The sequence below is a fragment of the Podarcis vaucheri genome, assembly GCF_965113315.1.
Source record: "Podarcis vaucheri genome assembly, chromosome: W".
Taxonomy (NCBI): domain Eukaryota; kingdom Metazoa; phylum Chordata; class Lepidosauria; order Squamata; family Lacertidae; genus Podarcis; species Podarcis vaucheri.
Window position 1 is genome coordinate 11,697,609 of NC_138757.1, and position 25,113 is coordinate 11,722,721.

At 40.4% G+C, this 25,113-nt stretch overlaps 1 pseudogene across 2 annotated transcripts in view; it reads left to right on the forward strand.

The window, feature by feature from the left end:
* LOC309523324 (large ribosomal subunit protein mL41 pseudogene) overlaps nucleotides 1-25,113 on the forward strand; it is a 280,354-nt pseudogene that overhangs the window by 147,822 nt on the left and 107,419 nt on the right. The window contains exon 2 of one of the 2 annotated variants that reach the window (XR_014224654.1): nucleotides 12,970-12,983. The exons of the other annotated variant lie outside the window; for it this stretch is intronic. The product of XR_014224654.1 is annotated as a large ribosomal subunit protein mL41 pseudogene (transcript). Of the gene's footprint in view, nucleotides 1-12,969; nucleotides 12,984-25,113 lie in introns of those variants that run through there. 2 annotated transcript variants of the gene reach the window in all.

Consider the following 25,113-nt stretch of genomic DNA (forward strand, 5'->3'; position numbering starts at 1 on the left):
AACAGAAGCAGTGATTTGTGGGCCTGACAAGATGTCTCGGGAAGTGTGCTGTCTCCCCGGGGCTAAGATCCAAGATGTAACTGAACAACTGCAAGGAATCATAAAACCCACTGACAAATACCCCTTCCTCTTGGTTCATGTGGGAACCAATGACACTGCAAGCAATAGCCTCCAGAAGATCAAAAGAGACTACGAGGCTCTCGGCAGGAAATTGAAGCAACTAAATGCACAAATTGTCATCTCATCTCTCCTCCCAGTTGAACGACGTGGCCCAGGGAGAGAGGGAAAAATAGTGGAAGTGAACAGTTGGCTTCGCAGATGGTGTAAACAGGAACGGTTTGGATTCTTAGATTACGGACTGCAGTTTCTTGAAGATGGACTTCTGGCAAGCGATGGGCTGCACCTCACAACGGTTGGGAGAAATGTTTTTTGCCAAAAATCTCAGAAACCTCATCAGGAGGGCTTTAAACTGACTAATGTGGGGGAGGGAGACAGTGCTCCTGAAGGTAGGAGCCTATCAATTGATGAAGATGATCATCCAAATGTCATAGACCAAATGGAGCAAACAGCACGCAGACCTAGTGGTGGGAGGAAAAAATCCTTAAATAAGAGACACGGGGGAATGATTAATGGACTTCAATGTCTGTACACTAATGCGCAAAGCATGGGAAATAAACAAGATGAGCTTGAGCTCTTGGTACAGCAAACTAAATATGACATAATAGGCATCACTGAAACCTGGTGGGATAAGTCCCACGATTGGAATGTAATAATGGGGGGATACAATCTATTTCAGAGAAACAGACCAGACAAGAAAGGAGGAGGAGTGGCGTTATATGTCAGGGATGTGTATACCTGTGAAGAGATCCAAGATTTAGAACCTCAAAGCCAAAGTGAGAGCATTTGGGTCAAAATTAAGGGAGAGAAGAATAACAGTGACCTCATTGTGGGAGTTTACTCTAGATCCCCAAGCCAAACGGAGGACATAGATGATACCTTCCTGGAACAGATGGCCAAGCATGCAAAAGGAAGGGAGATAGTAGTGATGGGGGACTTCAATTACCCGGATATTTGTTGGATGTCAAACTCAGCCAAGAGCATAAGGTCAAACAGATTCCTCACTGGCCTTGCAGACAACTTCATTGTCCAGAAAGTGGGAGAAGCAACAAGAGGAACAGCCATTTTAGATCTGGTCCTAACCAATGTTGATGATCTGGTTAGTGGGGTAGAAGTGGAAGGATCATTAGGCGCGAGTGATCATGCTCTTCTGAAGTTTACTATACAGCGGAAAGGAGCAGCCAAGCATACTAGGTCTCAATTTCTTGACTTTAAGAAAGCCGGCTTCATAAAACTTAGGGAAGTGCTGGGTGAGATCCCATGGACAGTAATACTAAAAGGAAAGGGAGTTCATGATGGCTGGGAGTTTGTTAAGAGGGAGATACTAAAAGCACAACGTCAGGCGATACCAATGAGACGGAAACATGGAAGGTGCCTAAAGAAGCCAGGGTGGCTATCTAAAGAACTTTTAACTGAGTTAAGATTTAAAAAGGATGTGTACAAAAAATGGAAAAGGGGGGAAACCACCAAAGAGGAATTCAAACAAATAGCCAGCACGTGTAGACACAAAGTCAGAAAAGCTAAAGCACAGAATGAACTCAGGCTTGCTAGAGAGGTTAAAAGCAACAAAAAAAGGCTTTTATGGGTATGTTCGTAGCAAAAGGAAGAACAAAGAAACAGTGGGGTCACTCAGAGGAGAAGATGGTGAAATGCAAACAGGGGACACAGAAAGGGCTGAACTCCTCAATGCCTTCTTTGCCTTAGTCTTCTCCGATAAGGAAAACAATGCCCGACCTGAAAAAATTGGAGCAAATGATTCAGCAAAGGAAACACAGCCCAGAATAACTAAGGAGATAGTACAAGAATACTTGGCTAGTTTAGATGTATTCAAGTCTCCAGGGCCAGTTGAACTGCATCCAAGAGTAATAAAAGAACTGGCAGATGTGATCTCAGAACCACTGGCAGTCATCTTTGAGAATTCCTGGAGAACAGGCGAAGTCCCGGCAGACTGGAGGAGGGCAAATGTTGTCCCTATTTTCAAAAAGGGGAAAAGAGAGGACCCAAATAATTACCGCCCAGTCAGTCTGACATCAATACCAGGGAAGATTCTGGAGCAGATCATTAAGCAAACAGTCTGTGCGCACCTAGAAAGGAATGCTGTGATCACCAATAGTCAGCATGGATTTCTGAAAAATAAGTCATGTCAGACTAACCTGATCTCGTTTTTTGACAGAATTACAAGCCTGGTAGATGAAGGGAACGCAGTGGATGTAGCCTACCTTGATTTCAGCAAGGCATTTGACAAGGTGCCCCATGATATTCTTGTAAAGAAACTGGTAAAATGCGGTCTTGACTCTGCTACCACTCAGTGGATTTGTAACTGGCTGACTGACCGAACCCAAAGAGTGCTCATCAATGGTTCCTCTTCATCCTGGAGAATCTGTAGAATTGGAACAGATGCGGCTGTAACGTAGTGCCTGGCTATATACAATGGACTGTTTGGTATGTTTGGGATGGTAGCTAGAGGCATGTAGATATGTTTGTCGGTCAGTTGGTTTACGGTATAAGGTGGTGTCTATGCGCCCATCCTGTATTTTTATAGTAGTGTCCAAAAAATGTATTTCTTGCATAGATTGATTCATTGTAAGGTTGATAACAATGGAGAGACCTGGTCTGAACAGAGACATTGGATTCCTATCTCATTAACAATGGAGAGACCTGGTCTGAACAGAGACATTGGATTCCTATCTCATTCACTAATGTTACAGCCGCATCTGTTCCAATTCTACAGACAGAGACTCTCACCTAAGAGATCTACAGCAAACCTTTTTAGAACTACAATACCCAGCAGATGACGTTAGACAACAGATCAACAGAGCCAGACTGATACCCAGAGAGAACTTGCTGCAAGACAGACCCAAAAAAGAAAATAACAGAACACCTCTAGTCATCACATACAGCTCCCAAGTTAAAACAGTACAACGCATCATCAGAGATCTACAACCTCTCCTGGACAATGACAGTTCTCTTTCTCAAGCTCTGGGAGGAAGACCTTTCATTGCCTACAGACAGCCACCCAATCTTAAACAACTCCTAACCCACAATAATACTACAACCAGACTTAACACGGACACTGGCACCAGAGCCTGCAATAAACCCAGATGCCAACTTTGCTGCCACATATACCCGGACAACACCATCACTGGCCCCAACAACATCACACATACCATCTCGGGACTATTTAATTGCTCATCGTCTAACATTGTGTATGCCATCAAATGCCAACAGTGTCCTTCAGCTCTCTATATTGGACAAACAGGCCAAACCTTACGCCAAAGAATAAACGGACATAAATCTGACATCAAGAATCACAAAACAGAGAAACCAGTAGGAGAACACTTCAATCTCCCAGGACATTCTATACAAGATCTCAAAGTAGCTGTTTTACTACAAAGGAATTTCAGAAATAGACTGGAAAGAGAAGCTGCTGAATTGCAACTCATTACCAAACTTAAAACCATGGAGAGACCTGGTCTGAGCAGAGACATTGGATTCCTATCTCATTATACATGACTAAGCCATTTCTCACCTTCTCACCCCTTGCCTTTTCCTGTAAGACCTATTACTGTCGTTAAGAGTCGTCAACAGGCTCATCTCAGCTATCTGCCAATCTCCCATTCAAACCACCCTTCTGAGTAATACCCCTCCCCACCTTCTCACTATATAGAAGGGTCTGGCAACTTCTGTTTCAGTGTATCTGAAGAAGTGTGCATGCACACGAAAGCTCATACCAAGAACTAACTTAGTTGGTCTTTAAGGTGCTACTGGAAGGAATTTTTTATTTTGACTATGGCAGACCAACACGGCTACCTATCTGTAACTGGAACTTTTGTATCTGCAAATTCTTTGGATTACTTCTCAAATTCTTCTCCTTGTCTTTTAACTGGTCCAAAATTTTATCTTTCTTTTCATTCTGTATCTTCCTCTTAAATGAATTTTGTTGAATGAGAAATCCTCTCATCACTGCCTTACTTGTGTCCCAAATAACTCTTGTTTCCATTCCAGAATTCATGTTAATCCACTCTGAAATTATCTGTGTCGCATATGTCTCTAGGACTGGCTCAGAGTCAGAGTCTGGTAGCCCTCTGATTCTGATCGTCCTGTCCCGTTCTCGTAATTGCAGAAGTAAAACCTGATCTTCTAAATCACTCTGTTTCTCTTGAACCCCTTGTACCAATCCTAACATCCCTTTTTGTTCCTCCCTTACTTCTGTGACCTACTCTCTTAATTTTTCTAATTTATCTACTTTTGTCTCCAAGTTACTAACTTTGTCTCCCAATATCCCAAACTGTTCTTTTAGAACTTTGTTTGAGTTCTCAATATCTCTATGTACTTGTTCCTTCAATGATAAATTAGATTTTTCTATGTCACTACGGACCAGTTGTGTAAATTCTTGCATTGATTTCATCATCTCTTTCCTGAATTCTAAAAGCTGCAGTGCAAAAGGGTCTGTCTGTTCTTTGTCGCCTTTCCCCCCATTATCACCCTGTACACTGGCCTGTCTTGCAGCTGCTGCAGCAACCGAAGCTGCTGTTTTCCGTGTTGTTATTCTGTCTGGCCCCGACATTTCTTATCTGTTGGTTCCCAGTATTATATGAGTTGTTCAAGGTCACACCTGCCAGCTCTGAGTCTGTTCGGCTGTACAGCTATCCCCCCCCACCTTTCTCCCGGTTTCCCTTTCCCTTTTGTCAGCTATCTCTCTCCCCGTCACACTTTCACATTCACTTTTATCCCCTAGGCAAAGGAAGATATAAAAAGAAAAAGAAACAAAAGGGGGAAACTTTCAATAAAGCATGTAACATAGAGTATATAAACATACAATGCAATATTTAAAAATAAGGGGGGGAACCAGTTAATATTCCAAGAACAAGGGAGGTACAATTAAAAAATATATTAGGTCAGTCCAATTTCCAATTTCCGATATTGTCTTGGAGCAAAAGGAATGCACAAAACAAATTTTTAAAAAAACCAGCAGAGAAGAGATTATTCTTTAAATTATACTTATCTACTTATAGTCTCTCAAATGGTGGTGATTTGCAATATTTCCAGAACTTGTAGGTCCTTTTAGTTGGTTCTTATCCCATGACCGTAGTCTTGTTTTCCAAATCGTAAATTCACAGGCAACTAAAGTTCCAATTCGCAAGCAGCTGAGGCTTTAACAAATCTTATTTGGAGAGCTCTCCATTTTCTTTTTGGGGTACTTTAGAATACTTGGGAAGCTGTTCCAGGCTCTTTTCCACTTTTATTTTGGAGGTTGCCCCCCCCAAATATGCAAGAGTTCCCTGCAGGCTTCCTGTCTTTACTTCCCCCTTTCTTCTTTAGCTCCTCCAAATTTTTATAAAGTTGGTTAAACCTCCAGCTGTGTAGATTTTCACTTATATCTCACTGGGTAACTGGATACAATTAAAGTTGCAAGCCATTAGAATGTAACCATCCTTCCAGTCAAAGTTAGCTGTAGCAATTCTCCACAGCAATAAACAAAGTCTGAGTCCCATTCACAAAGAAGTTCCCTTGCAGAGCCTGTCCGCAAAGATCGGAAACTGACTTCCTCTTTTGTTTCCATTTCGCCAAATTGAAGTTTTATTGTCTAATTGCGCCTTTAAATTGTTTTATTGGCTTTTACCTCTAATTAGGAAGGTCTGCTGCTTCTGGTGTCGGATCGTAGCTTTGGCAGGAGGCTGCGATGTTGCCTGGAGCGTCCCCAAGCCTCTCCCCCTTTCCTCCCGTGTGCTAAACAGCAGCCGGGGGGGTTCCGGGGGGGCAAGAATTTTTGCTCTGCAGGAACCCTTGGGTCCCCACACTCCTGTGAGGGTTTTTTGGGAGTGTGCTGAGCTCTGGCGCTGCCCTCAAAGCCTCTCTGCCGGCTCCGTGTCACAGACAACACTTAGCACACCGACATTTTCGTCCGCAGCAGTCCGGAAGTCGGGCGAGTCATCTGTTTTTCATTCTGTACACTTAATTTTGTTAGTTTCTGTTTCTCACTGAGCAGCTACTTGGAGTCACAGGACTGTGTTTACGTTCCAGAAACAGTCCAGGCTATTGGAAGTCTCACGGGAGACTAGAGACGGATGTGACGTTACTGGTTTCCTGTTTCCTTTGTTCCTTTGTTCAGTTGCTCTCTGCTCTCACAGGGAGAGGATGTATATTTCTTTGCTCTCTGCGTAGCTAAAAAATAAAGCATAGCAATGTAGCCATAAATCTCATCACTTCCACATGCTGTTTTGATGCTCTGCTGGGACGACGTGCCTGAGGCCTTATCAAAGGATCAAGTCGTGACTTAACTGTCGGGAGGCGATTCTGAAGATGAGCCTTATCAGCTTGGTCGAACGGAGTTCCGAGAAATTTGACATCCTGCCATATGACACAAAAAAATGTGTCCTTTTGTCCTCCTCCTACTCCTTAAACAGGCAAGTATTCTTCCAATAGGGTTATTCCCCACACTTCACTGTGCCATGTTTGAGGGTTGTCTCAATAAAAGGGCCGCTCTCTGACCAAGCTGACTGGCGGTGCTCCAGGTGCCACATCATACCCATTTCCCACATTTGCTTAGTACTTGATCGCTTCAGGCGGGCAGCGCCATCACTTGGGGAACTTTCTGCCTTTTGAGATCAGGCAACCTTCACTCTTCCCTTTTCTTTGGCGCCTCTCCCTGTTGAGGCTCAGTCTCAGTCTCAGTCAGTTTTATTGCACATAGCCAAAGGCTGCCGCAATGTACACAGAATTATTTGACAATTAAAAGAAAATATACTGAATTGGTAAAAAAAGACTTAAAGCATTTATATTATTAAAACATTACATACTCTAAACAAAGCTATAAAAGTACCCCAATGTACAAATAAAAACATTAAACGATAAAATTCATAAGCTAAAATCATCACATGGTCACTAATGTTAAAAACAATATCAATTAATACAGTGTGCAATTTATACTCAGAGTTTGGTGACAAAGATAGAGCATAGCCTGAGGTAGACAGATAGGATCAAATAAATTCATCTCCTTTACAGTTAATGGCTACCTTGGCTATATAATTTGCTCTAATTTTCCTAGCAGCAGTTGCAAAAAGTGCTACCCACCAGGTCACATACTTATCTGTGGCTGCAAGGAGATAGAACATCATGTCAAGGGGGTTCTGGCCAGGGGACCCTGTCATTATAGGTACCAAAAATCTTTTTCTTGCATCATTATATAACGGACAGTGCAAGATATAATGCATAAGGTCCTCTACTTCAGAACATCCCCTAATGCAAACACATTCATTTTTTGGTATGCCTCTATGTCTCCCATCTCTATAAGCAGAGCTTATTGTATTTAGTCGTAGCTCTGTAAAAGCTTTTCGAAGCTGTGCAAAAGTCAATTCATTAAAATAAGATATGTGTTCATTGACCTCTCTAAGTTTAAAATACAATGGGGCGCATGTAGATGTGCACATAGAGTTTAGATCGTTTTTAGTTGCCACTGCCCTTATGGTTCATTTAAAAATATTTTTCTGTGAATATAAGGGGAGTTCTTTAATCTCAGTCACTGAGAGGTCATATTTGCCCATCAGTTGGGCAGCATGATGTACCCAGTTTTTAAAGGGTAATCCATTTGAGAGCTCAATCAGGCATTTCTTTGGTAGCCTAGTGTTGTCCATCTGTTGAACTCTAAACCAGTAACAGAGAATTCTTTTATCTATTTGGCTCTCTATGCTCAACATGCGAGTTTCCAACCTGACCATGGCAGATTGCACGTCTTTGGGTAGACCTAAAAGAACTCTTAAAAAATAATTCTGTGGGGGTTCCAGACCGGAGACCTTTGAGGTACCCCAAACCTCTGCACCATATAAAATCTGGGCCATTGTTTTTGCTTTATACACAGATAGAGCTGGGTTGACCAGATTTCCACCTTTACATGCAGCGAATTTCAGAATGGCTTTTGCTGATTTAAAGGCTTGCAATTTAATATTGGATAGCTGTGTATTCCAAGATGCCGTTTCTGAATAAATCAATCCCAGATATTTAAACGTATTTACTTGGTTTATGATGTGTTCATCCAGGTGCCAAACATGCTTTTTAGAACGCTTCCCAAATACAATGACCTGCGTCTTATCATAGTTTATAGATAAAGCATTCCTCATGCAATATGAACTTAATTTTGCAAGCAGCTGTCTCAGGCCCACCTGGGTTCTAGATACAAGTACTAGGTCATCAGCATACATTAAAACTGAGAGTTTTTGGTCGAGAATTGTGACAGGGGCAAACTGTAGGCCCTCCAGTTCTTTAACCATGTCATTAATATAAAAATTGAACAGGAAAGGTGCCAAAATGCATCCCTGTTTGACTCCAGTAGTGGTCTTAATTCTAGTGGTGAGATGGCCAGCCAGATCCACCTTTACTTGTATTGATGTGTCAGTATATAATGTTTTGATGAGAAATAATAGACGGAGGTCTATATTTGTCTTTTCCAATTTTTGCCACAATGCGTGTCTTGGGACCGTATCAAAAGCTGACTTTAGATCGATAAAAGCAACATATAATTTTTGCTTCAAATTATGAATATATTTACCGTATTTTTTGCACCATAACACTCACTTTTTTCCTCCTAAAAAGTAAGGGGAAATGTCTGTGCGTGTTATGGAGGGAATGCCTACGGGTGGCATGCCTATGGATTTTCCTCCTCTAAAAACTACGTGCGTGTTATGGTCGGGTGCGTGTTATAGAGCGAAAAATACGGTACATAGCAGAAAGTTCAGCACAAAGCACTGGTCCAATGTGGATTTCTCTTTGGAAACCTGCCTGGACTTCAGATATCACCTTATTTGTATCTGCCCATTCTTCTAGTCTCCCAAGAAGGAGCCTGGCATATAGTTTGGAGGCTACATCTAACAAACTAATGGGTCTATAATTGGCAGGGTTTTTCTTATCGCCCTTTTTATATATTGGGGCAATTATACTCAACTTCCACCCTTCAGGTATATGACCTGAGCTGTTAATGTATGAAAACAATTTTGCAAAAATTGGTGACCAGAAATCAGGTCTTATCTTATAGATCTCCATTGGGATCATGTCTTCTCCTGGAGCTTTATTAGCTAGTTGGCTTGCGATTAGCCTCTTAATCTGATTGGGCGTGACGTCTGGCCATTCTGGCAGTTCTGATAACTGAGTATAGTAAACTTGTGGGGGTAGGTCAGGACAGGGGCGATATATTTCTGTAAAATATGTCACCCAATCCTTTCCTTGGACAGATGCTTCTAATGAGTAGCCCAGCCCATTGGTGCCTTGGGCAACCAGATGCCAAAATTTCCATGAGTCCTTCTGAAGTGCTGCATCTCCCAATTCTTTCCACTGTTGTTCATAATATATTTGTTTCTTGCTTTTAAGTAATAATTTATAGTTGTTTCGTAACTGGGCTACCTCAGCTTGTAGGGCAAGATTGTGCTTATCCTGTTTTAACTTCAATTTTCTAAGTACCCTAGCTAGGAATTTTTTGCTATTCTGACATTCCTTATCAAACCAAGTCTGTCTCTTAAACTTTTTGTTTTTTATCACGCTAGCTGTGGTCATCAGTGGGCGCATTCGGTTGATTATGTTCTCATAAAGTCCAATTACGTTTCCTGTTTCTAACAACATTTCCCCCTTTAATAGAGCAAATTCATGGGAATCCAGGATCTGAATCATTTTTTCTTGGACCTGTGCATTCCATTTTAACCTTCTATTACCAAGTATCAGATATTCTGTTTCATCCAATAATTTAGGAAAGGCGGGAGAAAAGAATAATGTCAGAGATAACTCAAGTGGAAAGTGGTCACTTTCAGCTCTGGGAATTATCCTGAGGGTATCTCGGTTAACTGGCACATTATTAGATGTTAGGATATAATCTATGGTGCTAGTAAATCCTCTGGGGGAGATAAAAGTAAAATAACCCTCTTGATCCCCTTGACCGTGCCCATTGCATAACAAAAGGTTATGCTTTATTATAAGTTCACAAAGATGTTTCCCAGCGCGATTAGGGATGGTGTCCATTGCTGCCCTCTGGCAGATTTCAGGTTCGTCCTCCAAGTTTAGACCAGATAATATTGTATTTTGTGGGGAAACAAGGCCGATCTGGGCATTGAAGTCACCTCCCAAGATAAACCGAGGGTTAGGTGACAGAGAGTCTATACTTTCGAGTAGTTGGTCAAGTTTATCCCAATCTGATCTCAGTTCCCCACAAGACTTTACACGCATATGCAATCAGTATTTCTCAGGAGACTATCAGAAAGGGACAACACTAAAAAATTAGGAGTGGCCAACGAGGGACACTGTTGAATTGATACATTAAGAGAGGTTGACACCAGCACCACCAGCCCCCCACTAGGCCTTCCATACTTTACAGTTTTAAGAGCTGGTTGAGTGTAACTTGTAAAACCCTGTAATTCAACCATTGTGCCCTCTTTTGCCCAGGTTTCTTGAAGAAAAATGATATCATGTGTTTGTAGATAAGAACAGAAATCACTGTCTTGGATCTTGTTCGTCCACCCTGTTACATTCCATGAGAGAAGTTTAATTGTTTTACAATGATTTACTCTTAGTCAATTGTTGGCCGATGTGCTCTCGGAATTTACCAGTTTTTGAGGCAACAGGTTATTGCTAATGCTAGTGGAATAATCCAGATGTTCGATTATTTCAGTCGTCGTACATAAAGTGCTCACATTTGTGATCACTGGGCCTTTTCTTTGCAAATTGTTTGCCAATGGGGATTCCTTGGGTGTATTTCCTGACTCCTCCTCTTCTAAATATCTCATCTTTGTCCAATACTCCGGTGGTTCTAGAGTTATCATTCTGTTGAGGCCATTGGATCTATTATCAATCTCTGCCTCCGGTTCTTTAATCTCTTTCAATGTCTGGCTCATAAGATCAAGCCTCTTGATAACTGTTTGTTGCTCTTCCTGAGGGAGATTCCTAAAGGAGCTGAGAAAATACTCTTCCAAAGGATTTACAGAGTGCTCAGATTCCTGAAGATGATTGTCTAGAGGAATCGGCTGTTCCTTTTGACTCACCTGGTTATTTTGATGTTGGGCATGATCCTGCGGATTCAACTCAGGCATGTCTGTTTCCTCCCCACCTGCCAGGTTTTTTTGTGATGTTATTACTTCCATTGGGGGTCCAGGCTTTGGTTTTGTGAACCCCTCTGAAGCACCAGTCCTCATCTTACATAAGGGTGCAACAATAGAATTGCGAAATACCCGGGTTGGAAAAACTCCTCTGCTTGACAATCTGAATTTCAGCTTGTGAATCAGTGAGGGCAGTCTAGTAGAGGAAAAAGTTAACATAATTTTTTGGCTTTGATTTGTGGTACTCAAGAGTTCAGTCTTAACGAGGTCGATCTCTGTAAGTCCCACGCCAAGTAAGTCTGATAAATGTCGTTTGGGACGCTGGGCACCTTTCCAGCTAGGAGTTTGATCTGGCCTTCCACAAATTGTCATGCAGATCTTTTTTGGTTGGAAGATTAAATAAGAAGAGTTTGTTTTAAGAGCCTCTGCACGTTCTATGTTGAGCTTAGGGGTCTGCTCTTGTTGTCGCCAATTTCCTTTGGTACTATGGTGTTCTGTTGATGCCTGCTTGTTATTAACTGATAAACTGTGGACCTCTTTGGATAACTGGGTTATTTGAGAGGCAATACCTCTAATTTGTTGGAAGATATGCTCAACCGTTCTTGCAATTAGAGTTAATTGGGTGCTCTCCCTACTTGTTATTCCTTCCTCTCTGAGGAGCACAGGATCAGCTTGCCCCATTGCTGGATCCAGTTCCACGCTCTCACCTTGAATACTCTCCCCACACTCACAATCATCTTCAAGAGGAGAAAACCGTTTGTTGTTTTTTTTGTTGGAACTGTAAAAGCAGATTTGTTAAAAAAGTCCTCTATTTTAGATTGTTTGGGAACTGGTGAGGGAGCTACATCCTCTGGGTCCCTGTGGTGTTTACTAGCAGGCATAGCGTCACCGTGGGGAGTAAACAAGGAGAGGTTTCCCCAACCAAAAAAGAGAGAAAAGAATAGAAAGCGCTCAGTTTGTTCAATTTAAGAGCTTCTCTGTGTGGAGGCTGCCAGGAGTTTCAGGAACAAAGTGTAGAAGGGAGTTGGCGGTTAATAGCTAGCAGCTGGTGGCCTGCCCAGGACGCTTCACAGAACTTGCCCAGGATGTCTGGTGCTGCCAGAATCTCAGTAAGTTAAAAAGTAGAGAAGTAAAAAAGGAAAAACTACTTCCCTGGGTGGCAGTCAACGCCAACTACAGTCCTGTTATCAGCGGAGTTCCAAAGCCTGCCTGCCAAGCCGACGCCATCTTGGACTCCCCCTGTTGAGGCAATACCTTCCCCAGTCTCTTAAAAAGTTGGCGGGAGTTTTTAACGTGTTGCACTCTTGTCTGCGTTAACTAGGATTGTGATATTATTTTTAAGTGTTTATTAATTTTCCAATAAAAACATCCAATTAACATATCAAATCAAATCCAAAAAAAATAAAATAAAAAGTCCAATTGTCTTCTAAATTGTAATAATTTTTGTTTTGGCTTCCCATGGTCTGAATTCCGAAGCGCTTTCAACATCATAGTCCTGCCTCTCATCATCCTCAATGTTTTTCATAATTCCATATCCAATTTTTTCCTCCACGTTTTGACTCTGGTTCTGTGATCCTCATTCATGTCAGAAAACAGATACTTTTTTTTTTGTATGGAGTGCAGATTTGTCCGTATATTGTACTCTTTCAGCTGTTTTTGTTTTTTCATCGCACCGCTTCATTTAATTGCATCCAATTTCAAAGTTCTGTCCAGCTCTTTGAGAATTGTTATTTTGCACTTCCGGAGGCGGCGCGAAACGGCAATAGTGGTCCTCTTCGAGCTGTGAAGAGGGGCTCCGCAGAAAATGGTCGTCCACTACGGCAAAGCGGAGACCCATCAAGAAAAACCACAGGCAGAGTGAGCCTGTGGCCGTGGGACTCGGCGGGCGCCAGAAGCCCCCCCAGAAACGAGGAAGGAACCCCGTAAGGGGCTCCGGAAAATGGAAGGGGGAGCGGTGCTGTGAGTTCATCACTCTTTCTGCGGAAGTGAAGCCGCGCGGCTGCTGCCGATGAGCGCTGACCTTTCTTCTTGGAACATCAGACTACAAACCCGTGAGTAGGGGAATTTAAAAATTTGAAAATTTCAGGACTAAAGCGATTGAATTTGGCTGAAAACGGGAGACGCAACCAGGAAGTCCGTCTCCCGATTGTGCTTAAAAGATCAAAGTAAAGATTTTGACAAGCTGGAAGCACTTTAAAAAGGGCTGTGAAAAGTGTGGATTTTCGTGCAACAATTGAACTTGCTTTTAAGAATTTAAAAGAGACAATCTTGCTTTATTTTTGCTGGCTTTTGATTGGACTTTTCCTCTCCTTTGTGGATTTACAAATGACTGAGTAGCCCAAAGTCACGGACTGCCAGGGCAAAAAAGAACTGTCAAACTGCGGAAACTGTTTTTAATTCTGAAAGTGCTACATGCGAGCGTTACAGTTTGGATACAAATAGGGAAACTGTTTCTTGCACCTTTCTTGAGACTTTGTTTTAACTTGGGGAAAAGTTCTATATGCCAAAAGGAATTAGAAGGCTCCCTTTAAATCTGTTTTTAACTGCTGGGACTTTAATGGCGGAATAACTCTTTCTCTCTTCTGAAGTACAGTTGCACTCCCCCTAGAGGACTTTGGATTTACAACTGTCTGGGAACTGCATTTTGTTTTGATTCTTTGCTGCCTTGTTGTTTACTCTCTGGAATTGTCTTTCCCATGGGACTGCATATAGTCTGACCTTGGCACGTAGTCAGGATTGGAATGAGTGGCACAGGGAAAGCAAGGTTGGCTAAAACGAAAGCTAAACAATTGGTACAAACAACTTTGACTTCTCAGCCACGCAGATCATCTGTCCCAGCTGTTTTAGGGACACAAGAAGGGGAAGTTGAGCAGACACCATCAGAGGATATGGCTGCAGGAGGATCTGAAACAGTTTTAAATCAAATTTTGGAACAACTGGCAATTTTAAACAAAAAAAGCGGATGAGCATTCGTCCAAAATTGACCAAGCCACAGCCACTATTAGCAAACTGACTGATCAAGTTGCTCAACATACACAAGCAATTGGGAATCTCCAGGAAGCGACTGCAGAAAATCGTAAACTGGCTGAGGAAGCCAATCAGAAGGCCGAGGCAATAAAAGTGGAGGTAAAGCCTTTGCACAAACAGATCAGTGAACAGCAGGCCTACCTGTCTATGGTTGAACTGAGAAATAGGGAAAGTAATCTCAGACTGAGAGCTATCCCAGAACTTGAACAGAGAGACATGATTGGCTATTTGACATCAGAATTCTCAAAGTTCTGGGGTATAGAAGAAGACAAGGACTTTAAAATTGTAAGTGCTTTTAGATTGGGAAGAGTGGTGAGGAAGGACAGATCCAGAGACTGTTTGATCATCCTGAGATCCAAGCAAGAGAGAGATAAAATATTAGGTCTTCACTTTGGAAAATCACTGGATATTCAAGGCAACAGAGCAGAAATTTACAAAGACATCCCGAAACAACTCTTGGACCTGAGAGCAACATATACGGAATTAACAAAACTACTGAAAGGCAACTCAATTCCTTTTAGGTGGGAATTTCCTCAAGGACTATCCTTCAACTTCAAAGGAAAGAAAGTCAAAATTAAAACAGCAGAAGACCAACAAAAGTTTTTGAACGACCATGAAGAGGACCTTCAGAAAGGAGCAATAGCATCCTGGCCACCACCTCCGCTGGGACCTGCACCTACACCTGCACCCTCGGGACCAGAGGATTCAAAGGAAGAGACGCCACCACCAAAGGATTAACAGATTGATCCAGGATGTCTCTGCAGCTTCTTAGTTGGAACATTAATGGTGGGAATTCCCCGGAAAAAAGAAGAAGAATATTTCATATATTGAAAAAAGAACAATTGGACATTATTTGCTTGCAGGAAACGCATGTGACCAGGCTCCATAGGAAAGTGTTAATCAATAAAAGACTAGGCCAAGAATTTATTTCATCGGATAGAGTTAAGAAAAGAGGAGTGGTGATTTATGCAAAGGAGAGCCTGTCACCAAAATTTTTATTTAAAGATGAGCAAGGAAGAACTTTGGCTATTGAGATACAGACTCAAGGAGAAAAGTTTTTAATTTTAGGAATCTATGCACCGAATGAGGGGAAATCAGAATTTTATAAGAAACTGCATGAGACAATGCTGGACTATTTGGACTATACCAACATCATTATGATGGGAGTCATGAATGGGGTGGTCTCCACAAATATGGACAAGTCACAAAATCAAAATTTAACAAAAGACGGCAGACTACCTAAGACCTTTTTTGAATTAACTGACAATATGGACTTGATTGACATCTGGAGGACAAAGAACCCCCTAGGTAAAGAAGGAACATTCTTTTCTGAAGCCCATCTGTCTTGGACAAGAGTCGACCAAATATGGATAACTAGAGGGCTGGCACCTAAGACCAGAAAAGTGGAAATCTGCCCCAAAACCTGCTCCGACCATAACGCGATGAAAATGGAAATGAGACTTACTCCAATCGGTTCCTTCAGATGGAAAATGAATGACACCCTATTAAGAGACCAGGAGATTGTGGAGAAGGCCCAAAAAACTTTGAAAGATTACTTCGAAATAAATTTGAATACCACGGTGGAAAAAAGAGTAATCTGGGACGCAAGTAAAGCCGTTATGAGAGGGTTTTTGATACAACAGAACACGATAAAGAAAAGACTTTGGAATGGAAAAAAGGATAAGATCTTAGAGAAGATAAGAGATGGTGAGAAAAAATTGAGATCAAAACCAAAATCACAGGAGGTTCTGAGAGAAATCAAATTCCACCAAGCACAATATGCTAAATTGATAAATCAAGAAGTTGAGTGGAAAATTAAACAAATGAAACAAAAATCATTTGAATCAGCGAATAAGTGTGGGAAACTGCTAGCATGGCAGTTGAAGAAGAGACAAAAATTGAATACGGTTACAAACCTAGAGACTGAAGGGAAAAATATCCAGAAACCAGAGGAAATTAGAAAGTGTTTCCAGAGATACTTCAAACAACTTTATACACAAGGGCCGCAAAATGAGACGGAGATAGACCAATTTATAAAAATTAATGGGCTACCGAAATTGTCCCAGGAAAAGAGAACAATCCTGAACTATAAGATAACACAACATGAAATCGAGGGTGCCATTCAGAATATGCAACTAGGCAAATCTCCAGGGCCAGATGGTCTTACCTCCAAGTATTATAAAACATTGAAAGATTTTTTGATACAACCACTATTGGAGGTTTGTAATCAGATCATGGAGGGGAAGAAGGCGCCGGAAATGTGGAAAGAAGCTTTCATCACATTGATACCTAAATTGGAAACTGAAAAGACTCAACTTAAGAACTACCGTCCCATCTCACTCCTAAATGTGGATTCCAAATTTTTTGCAGATATCTTGGCAAATAGACTTTAAAAAGTGTTAAATGAAGTAATTCATAAAGACCAGGCAGGCTTTCTCCCAGGTAGACATCTGTTTGATAACACTAGGAACATTATTGACATTTTGGAACTTTTGCAAACCAACTTAAACACAAAAGCAGTGTTAATTTTTATTGATGCAGAGAAGGCCTTTGACAACATTTCTTGGAAATTCATGAAGAAAAACCTTGAAGGGATGGGAGTGGGACGGGGGTTTGAAAATGGAATAGAGGCAATTTACTCAGAGCAAAAAGCTAAACTGATAGTTAATAATGTGGTGACAGAAGAGTTTAAAATTGAAAAAGGAACACGACAAGGTTGCCCCATATCCCCTTTGTTATTTATCTCCGTCCTGGAGGTGCTCTTGAACATGATTAGGGAGGACCGGTTGGTGCAAGGAATACAGGTCGGAGTGAAACAATACAAACTGAAAGCTTTTGCAGATGACTTGGTTTTAACATTACAGGAGCCAGAATCTAGTACGAAAAGAGTTTTAGAATTAATTCATGAGTTTGGTCGGGTGGCAGGATTTAAACTGAACAAGCAAAAAACTAAGGTTTTGGGGAAAAAATTGACAACCGGGGAATCAGAAAGGTTTCAGAAAGAGACAGATCTAAAAATTGTAAAGAAGGTGAAATACCTAGGGGTAAACTTGACTGCTAAAAACCTGAACTTATTTAAGGACAATTATGAAAAATGTTGGTTAGAAATTAAAAAGGATCTAGAAACTTGGTCAAGATTGAAACTTTCCTTGTTGGGTCGAATTGCAGCTATAAAGATGAATGTATTGCCAAAGATGTTGTTTTTGTTTCAAACCCTACAGATTGTGGACAGAGTGGAATGTTTTGGAAAGTGGCAGAAAGATATTTCTAAGTTTGTCTGGCAGGGCAAAAAGCCCAGAATAAAATTTAAAATTCTAACTGATGCAAAGGAAAGAGGGGGATTTGCCCTGCCGGACTTAAGGTTATATTATGAAGCTGCAGCCTTCTGTTGGATGAAGGATTGGTTACTTTTAGAGAACACTGATGTCCTAGATCTGGAAGGGTTTAATAATGCTTTTGGATGGTATGCATATTTGTGGTACGACAAGGTTAAGGTTCATAAAGGGTTCAAAAACCATATTGTCAGAAAAGCAATATTTATTGTCTGGACAAAATACAAAGACTTACTAGAAAACAAGACCCCAAGATGGTTATCACCAATGGAGGCTAAGGCCCGAAAAAGACTCAATATGGAGGCCGGTTGGCCGAAATATTGGGAAATAATAGAAAAAATTGGAGACAATTGGAGGTTGCAGAGCTTGGAGAAATTAAAGAACAAGGTGCGAGACTGGTTACACTACGCTCAAATTCAAGAGGTATTTAAATTGGACAAAAAGATAGGATTCCAGGTGGAAAAATCAAAGTTAGAGACAGAATTGTTAGAACCAAAGACTAAGGTACTTTCAAGAATGTACAACTTGCTGCTTAAATGGAACACTCAGGATGAGACAGTCAAATCAGCCATGATAAAATGGGCACAGGACATTGGGTATAACATTATGTTTGAGGACTGGGAAAGGTTATGGACCACCGGAATGAAATTCACGGCATGTAATGCCTTGAAGGAAAATATTATGAAAATGATATATAGGTGGTACATGACCCCAGTCAAACTCGCAAAGATATATCACCTGTCTGATAATAAATGTTGGAAATGTAAGGAGGCTGAAGGGACATTTTTTCACCTCTGGTGGACCTGTCCAAAGGTGAAGGCCTTCTGGGAAATGATTTATAATGAGCTAAAAAAGGTATTTAAATATACCTTTACCAAGAAACCAGAGGCCTTCCTCTTGGGCATCGTCGGCCAGAAAGTGTTAAAAAAGGACAGAACATTTTTTATGTATGCGACTACAGCAGCAAGAATACTTATGGCAAAATATTGGAAGACACAAGATTTGTCCACGCTGGAAGAGTGGCAGACGCAATTGATGGACTATATGGAATTGGCCGAAATGACTGGCAGAATCCGAGATTTGGGAGAAGAAATAATGGAAGAGGACTGGAAAAAATTCAAGGACTATTTACAAAAACATTACAAGTTGTATGAATGTTAAGAAACTGCACGATTTAGAAAAATATGGCTCCAGTAATTTAATTGTGAGATACAGAAAACTAAGTTATAAGTAAGAAAAGGTCGAAATTTAAAGTAATATTATGTTTAATTTAAGGTACAAATAATTGACAAAAACTACTTTAAATTTAGAAATGTAACATTTGAAAAGTACAAAATAAGGCATGAAACAAGGTAATAATTTACTGGTATTTTTTATTATAAATAATGCAGGGTAAGGGAGATGTGAGGAAGTCCAGTTGGTTACATTCTTTATTTTCTGTTATCTATGTCGTTTGTTGGTAGACTTGTACTTATTTCTTTGTGTGTTATCTTTTTGGTGAAGGGATTTTGTGTGTTTACTTTTTATTTTGTGTTTGGAAACTTAATAAAATATTTTTAAAAAGAGAGAGAGAGAGAATTGTTATTTTGGCAGCTCCCAAATCATTGATCTTTCCCGTCCAGGTGTTATCAAAGAAACAGAGAGAAACCTCCTTCTTTATTCTTAAGCAGACTGTTTGCAATGTAGCCATATATCAGACAGTTAACAATTGGCCTTTGGAATCCACCCAATCCCCCCTCTGGGCCCTAGAGGGGGGCTGCCAGACATCCATTTAGCCCTCTCTCTCACTCATAATAAAAAACTTCTTTTTGCAAACAGTTGTATATATAATATTGTTTCCAGTCTTTATGACCAACCACCAGTTAGCTCCTGTTTCTCTTAATCAGGGAAGTATTTCAGATATTCCATAAGTGTGTGGTGGGTCGAAGCCATTTTGTCCTTTGTTCTTTGTTTTCGTCTTTAACAGGCATTTCAAATCTTAGAAGAAAAGCGGCTGCGAATAGGTCCCAATTATATATGAAAGTCCATCTGTACTCACTTTTTGAAGAGCAATTTAGGTTCTTAATGAGGCTTGGCATGCAATACGAATTGTTAATGTTAGAGGAAGAAGGAAAAAAATACCAAGACTTCCGGAGGCAGCGCCATCGGCAATGGCGGAATCCCTCTGAGTCGGAGGGAGAAGCTCTGCAGAAATCGGGTCTTCCTGCTACAGTGAAGCGGGGACCCTACCGAAAACCGCAGGTGAGGGAAGCCTGCAACCGTGGGACTCGGCGGGCACCTTTTGCGCCCCCCCCGTTTTGTAAAGGAGCTCGGCAAAGAGCTCCGGAGTGAGACGGGGTGTGTGGCGCGGTGCTGAGAGTTGATCGCTACTTCTGCGGAGTGAAGCTGCACAGCTGATGCCGGAGAGCGCTGACCTTTTTCCTTTGAAATTTCGGCTTTCAAACTACAACCTGTGAGTAAGACTTTCTAAGAATCGGGAGATCAAAGGATTGGCTTGCCTTTGATCGATGCAACGAACTTGAATTTGGCACTGAAGCGGGAAGGCGCAAAAAGGAAGTCCGTCTTCCGGTTTTGTAAACAGGACTAAAGCAAAGACTTTTGAAGCTAGAGCTGGAGAAGCAGAATTAAGAGGAGTTAAATTTTAATGCCAGATACAAGAACTCCCTCTTCGAGTGAGGGGGAGAAGGAAATTTTGGACTTGAGGATAAGAAAGTGAGGAAAAAGACCACTGCTTAATCCCTGATATTGGTCTGCCAGAGACAGTAAGAAAGTGTTGCACCGTTTATAAACATTTGTAACTGAATGTGAATGCTCTGCATTTGAACTGGAAAGGACTCTTTGTAACTGTTGCCTTTTATTGGAAAAGTGAAAGTTAAAAAGGGCAGGACTGCTTTTGGAAAAAGTTGCCCTGAAAGCAACATTGTTGCCAAGGTGCTCCCCTAGAGGAGGCCTGGGATATAGCTGGGGATTTTCCATTACAGCTGGCCTGGAAACTTTCCCACCAGAAAAGAAATTTGAACTGTGTGAGTGACCTTGAATTTTAAAGATAAAGTAATGGATCAGGAAAAACCCCAGCCTTCAAGGATAAAAACCAGACAGCAGCAACGAAGACAATCAATAGTAGCACCTCCTGTCCTAGAAAAAGAAGATACCGGGCAGCCTGGAGCAAAAAGTACGGGCTCTGAAGAGACATTAAATGCATCATTAGACAAAATATTTGGAGCTTTGGGAAAATTGTCAGCTAAAATTGACTTAAACACTACAACTATCAGCTCCAATACTCAGGCCATTGATCGATTGTTGCAGGAATCTAAATTGACAAGGAAAATTGCCGAAGAAGCAAAAGAAAAGGTGCTGACGGTAGAAGGAAAATTACAGCCAATTAATAAACAGTTAGAGGACCATAAGGTACAACTGTCCTTAATTGAATTGAAAGACAAACAGGCTAATTTAAGGATCAGGGCGGTACCGGAATTGGAAGAAGGCAAATTGAGTGACTTTCTTACACAGGAATTTAAAGAATTCTGGGGCCTTGATCCAGAGAAAGATTTTAAGATAGTGACAGCCTTCAGACTTGGCAAAGGGAAGAAAGTGGGAAGAAAGAACAAGGTAAGAGATTGTTTGATCACACTCAGATCTAAAGAAGAGAGGGACAAAATACTGGGTCTACATTATCAGAAATCATTGGAAATAGAGGATTCGAGGATAGAAATTTTTAAAGATATTCCAAAATATCTATTGGACCTCAGAGCTAACTACGGAGACCTGGTGAACTTGTTAAGAAGAAGCAGTGTCATCTTCAGGTGGGAATTTCCCCAGGGGCTGTCTTTTACTTACAGAGGGGAAAAGATGAAGATAAGATCAGAGGAGGATAAAGTGAGATTCCTGAAGGCTCACAAGGAAGATTTACAAAAAGAGGCAGAGGGAAAAGAACCAAAGTTAAAACCAGGAGTTTTGGACCTAGCAAAGCTACCACTGGGATGGGACAAACCAGAAGTGATACCACCCACAGATCAAGAACAAGCATTGGGAGCAGTCGGAGGGGAAGCAGAATAACCATACAATGTCTCTGCAGGTATTAAGTTGGAATATTCGAGGCCTGAACTCCCCCGATAAGAGGAAAAGAATTTTTCATCTATTGGAAAAGGAAAAATTGGACTTGATATGTTTGCAAGAAACTCATATGACTAGAACACACAGGAAAGTATTAATTAATAAAAGATTAGGACAAGAATTTATTTCATCAGACAAAGTTAAAAAGAGAGGAGTGGTGATTTACGCAAAAGAAAGTTTATCACCTAAATTTGTCTTTAAAGATGACCAAGGAAGATTTGTGGCTATTGAAATACAATTTCAAGGAGAGAAATTCTTGATAGTAGGGATATATGCACCAAATGAGGGGAAATCAGAATTTTATAAGAAACTGCATGAGACATTGCTGGACTTTATGGACTTTAACATTATTATGTTTGGAGATATGAATGGAGTGGTATCGACAAATATGGACAAGTCAGAAAGACAAGTGGTGACAAAAGACGGAAGACTACCGAAAACGTTTTTTGAAATGACAGACAATATGGATTTAATTGATATCTGGAGAACTAAGAACCCCCTAGGTAGAGAGGGGACATTCTTTTCTGAAGCCCAAAAGACTTGGACAAGGATTGACCAAATCTGGATAACCAGAGGAATGGCTCCTAAGATTCGAAAAGTGGAAATTTGCCCAAAAACTTGCTCCGACCATAATCCTGGGAAAATGGAAATGAAACCAACATTGACTGGTTCCTTCAGATGGAGGATGAACGACGCCTTGTTTAGAGATCCAGAAATTACCAAGAAGGCCCAAAAAATTATAAAAGACTATTTTGAGATAAATTTGAAGACCACAGTGGAAAAAAGAACAATCTGGGACGCAAGCAAAGCCGTAATGAGAGGGTTTTTGATACAGCAAAATGCAATAAAAAGGAGAACTCAAAATGAGAAAAAAGAGAAGATTTTGGAGAAAATAAGAGAAGGAGAGAAAAAACTTAGAGCTAAACCAAAATCACAAGAGATTTTGAGAGAAATTAAGTTATATCAAGTACAATATATGAAAATGATAAATCAGGACATTGAATGGAAAGTTAAACAGATGAGACAAAAGACCTTCGAATCAGCTAACAAATGTGGGAAGCTGTTAGCATGGCATCTGAAGAAGAGACAAAAGCTAAACACGGTTACCAATCTTGAAGTGGACGGAAAGAATATTCAGAATCCACAGGAGATCAGAAGCTGCTTCCAGAGATACTTTAAACAACTCTATACACAAGGGCTGCAGACTGAGTTAAAAATTGATCAATGGATTACAAAAAAATTCTTAAGAAAACAAAGTATTATTGAATCATAAAATAACTGAACAAGAGGTGGAAGGCGCGATTCAGAATATGCAACTGGGTAAATCTCCAGGGCCTGATGGACTAACCTCCAAGTATTATAGAACTTTGAAAGACTATTTAATTCAACCATTAAAGGAAGTTTGTAATGAAATTATGGAGGGGGAAAAGGCGCCGGAGACGTGGAAAGAAGCTTATATCACACTTATACCAAAAACTATCGCCCCATATCCCTACTTAATGTGGATTACAAAATCTTTGCAGACATTTTGGCTAGAAGACAGAAAAAAGTTTTGGCAGAGGTGATACATAAAGACCAGGCCGGCTTTCTCCCTGGAAGACATCTATCGGACAATACGAGGAATATAATTAACATTTTAGAAAAGCTGCAGGTGAACATTAACACAAAAGCAGTCTTGATTTTCGTAGATGCGGAGAAAGCCTTTGACAACATTTCCTGGAGTTTTATGAAGAAAAATCTTCAGGGGATGGGGGTTGGACAAAACTTTGAAAATGGTATAGGTGCGATTTATTCTGAACAAAAAGCTAAATTGATAGTAAATAATGTGGTTACAGAAGGGTTTAAAATAGAGAAAGGGACACGACAAGGCTGTCCAATTTCCCCATTGCTTTTTATTTCGGTCCTGGAGGTTTTGCTAAACATGATTAGAAGGGACCACCTGATTCAAGGTATCCAGGTCGGAGTTAAACAATACAAACTTAAAGCTTTTGCAGATGACCTTGTCTTGACATTACAGGAACCGATATCCAGTAGTAAGAGGGCTTTAGAAGTAATCCAGGATTTTGGTCAAGTGGCAGGCTTTAAATTGAACAAATCAAAAACTAAGGTCTTGGAAAAAAAATTGATGCCGATAGAGAAAGAGAGGTTTCAGAAAGAGACAGATTTAACATTAGTAAAGAAGGTAAAATACCTGGGGGTGAATATGACATCTAAGAATGTGAACTTATAATGAATGTTAAAATGTTGTGGTTACATAAAGTAAGGGATTACAGCTATAAAAGATTAAGTAAAAGAAAAGAAAAGGGAAAAATTGGATAAAATTAAGGGGAAGGATTTGCTGAAATAATTTTGGGAATTGGAATGCAGAAAGGGGAGGTATGGGGAAGTCGTTAAAGTAAGTTTAAGAAAAAAGGAGTTGAAATTATACGTGTTTGTTTGTTATTGTATGTATATTTTTGTACTGTGTATTGTATGTGTTTTTAAAAATTTGTGAAAACTTAATAAATATTTAATTTTAAAAAAAGGAATGTGAACTTATTTAAAGACAATTATGAGAAATGCTGGTCAGAAGTGAAAAAAGATCTAGAAATTTGGTCGAATTTGAAGCTTTCCTTGCTGAGTCGAATTGCTGTTATTAAGATGAATGTACTGCCGAGAATGTTATTTTTGTTTCAATCATTGCAAATTATTGACAAGATGGATTGTTTCAAGAAGTGGCAAAGAGATATATCTAGATTTGTCTGGCAGGGCAAAAAGCCCAGAATAAAATTTAAGATACTTACTGATGCTAAAGACAGAGGGGGGTTTGCCCTGCCAGACCTTAAACTTTATTATGAGGCAGCAGCCTTTTGCTGGCTGAAGGAATGGCTACTTCTTGAGAATACAGATGTTTTGGATCTCGAAGGGTTTGACAACATATTTGGGTGGCATGCATATTTGTGGTATGGCAAGGTTAAAGCACATAGGGCATTTAAAAACCATATTGTCAGGAAAGCATTGTTCAATGTCTGGATAAGGTACAAAGATTTTCTGGAGAGTAAAACCTCAAGGTGGCTATCACCTATGGAAGCGAAAGCTTTGAAAAAACTCAACATGGAGGCCAAATGGCCAAAATATTGGGAAATCTTAGAACAGGAAGGTGACAAATTGAAATTGCAGAGTTATGACAAACTTAAAGAGAAGGTGCGAGACTGGTTACATTATTTTCAAATAAGAGAGGTTTATAACTTGGATTAAAAAAATTGGTTTCCAGGTGGAAAAATCAAAGTTAGAAACAGAATTGTTAGAACCCAATGCTAAGATACTGTCAAGAATGTACAATCTGCTGTTGAAATTGAATACTGAGGAAGAAACGGTAAAATCTGCAATGATAAAATGGGCACAGGATGTAGGATACAATATTATGTTTGCTGACTGGGAGATGTTGTGGACCACCGGGATTAAATTCACAG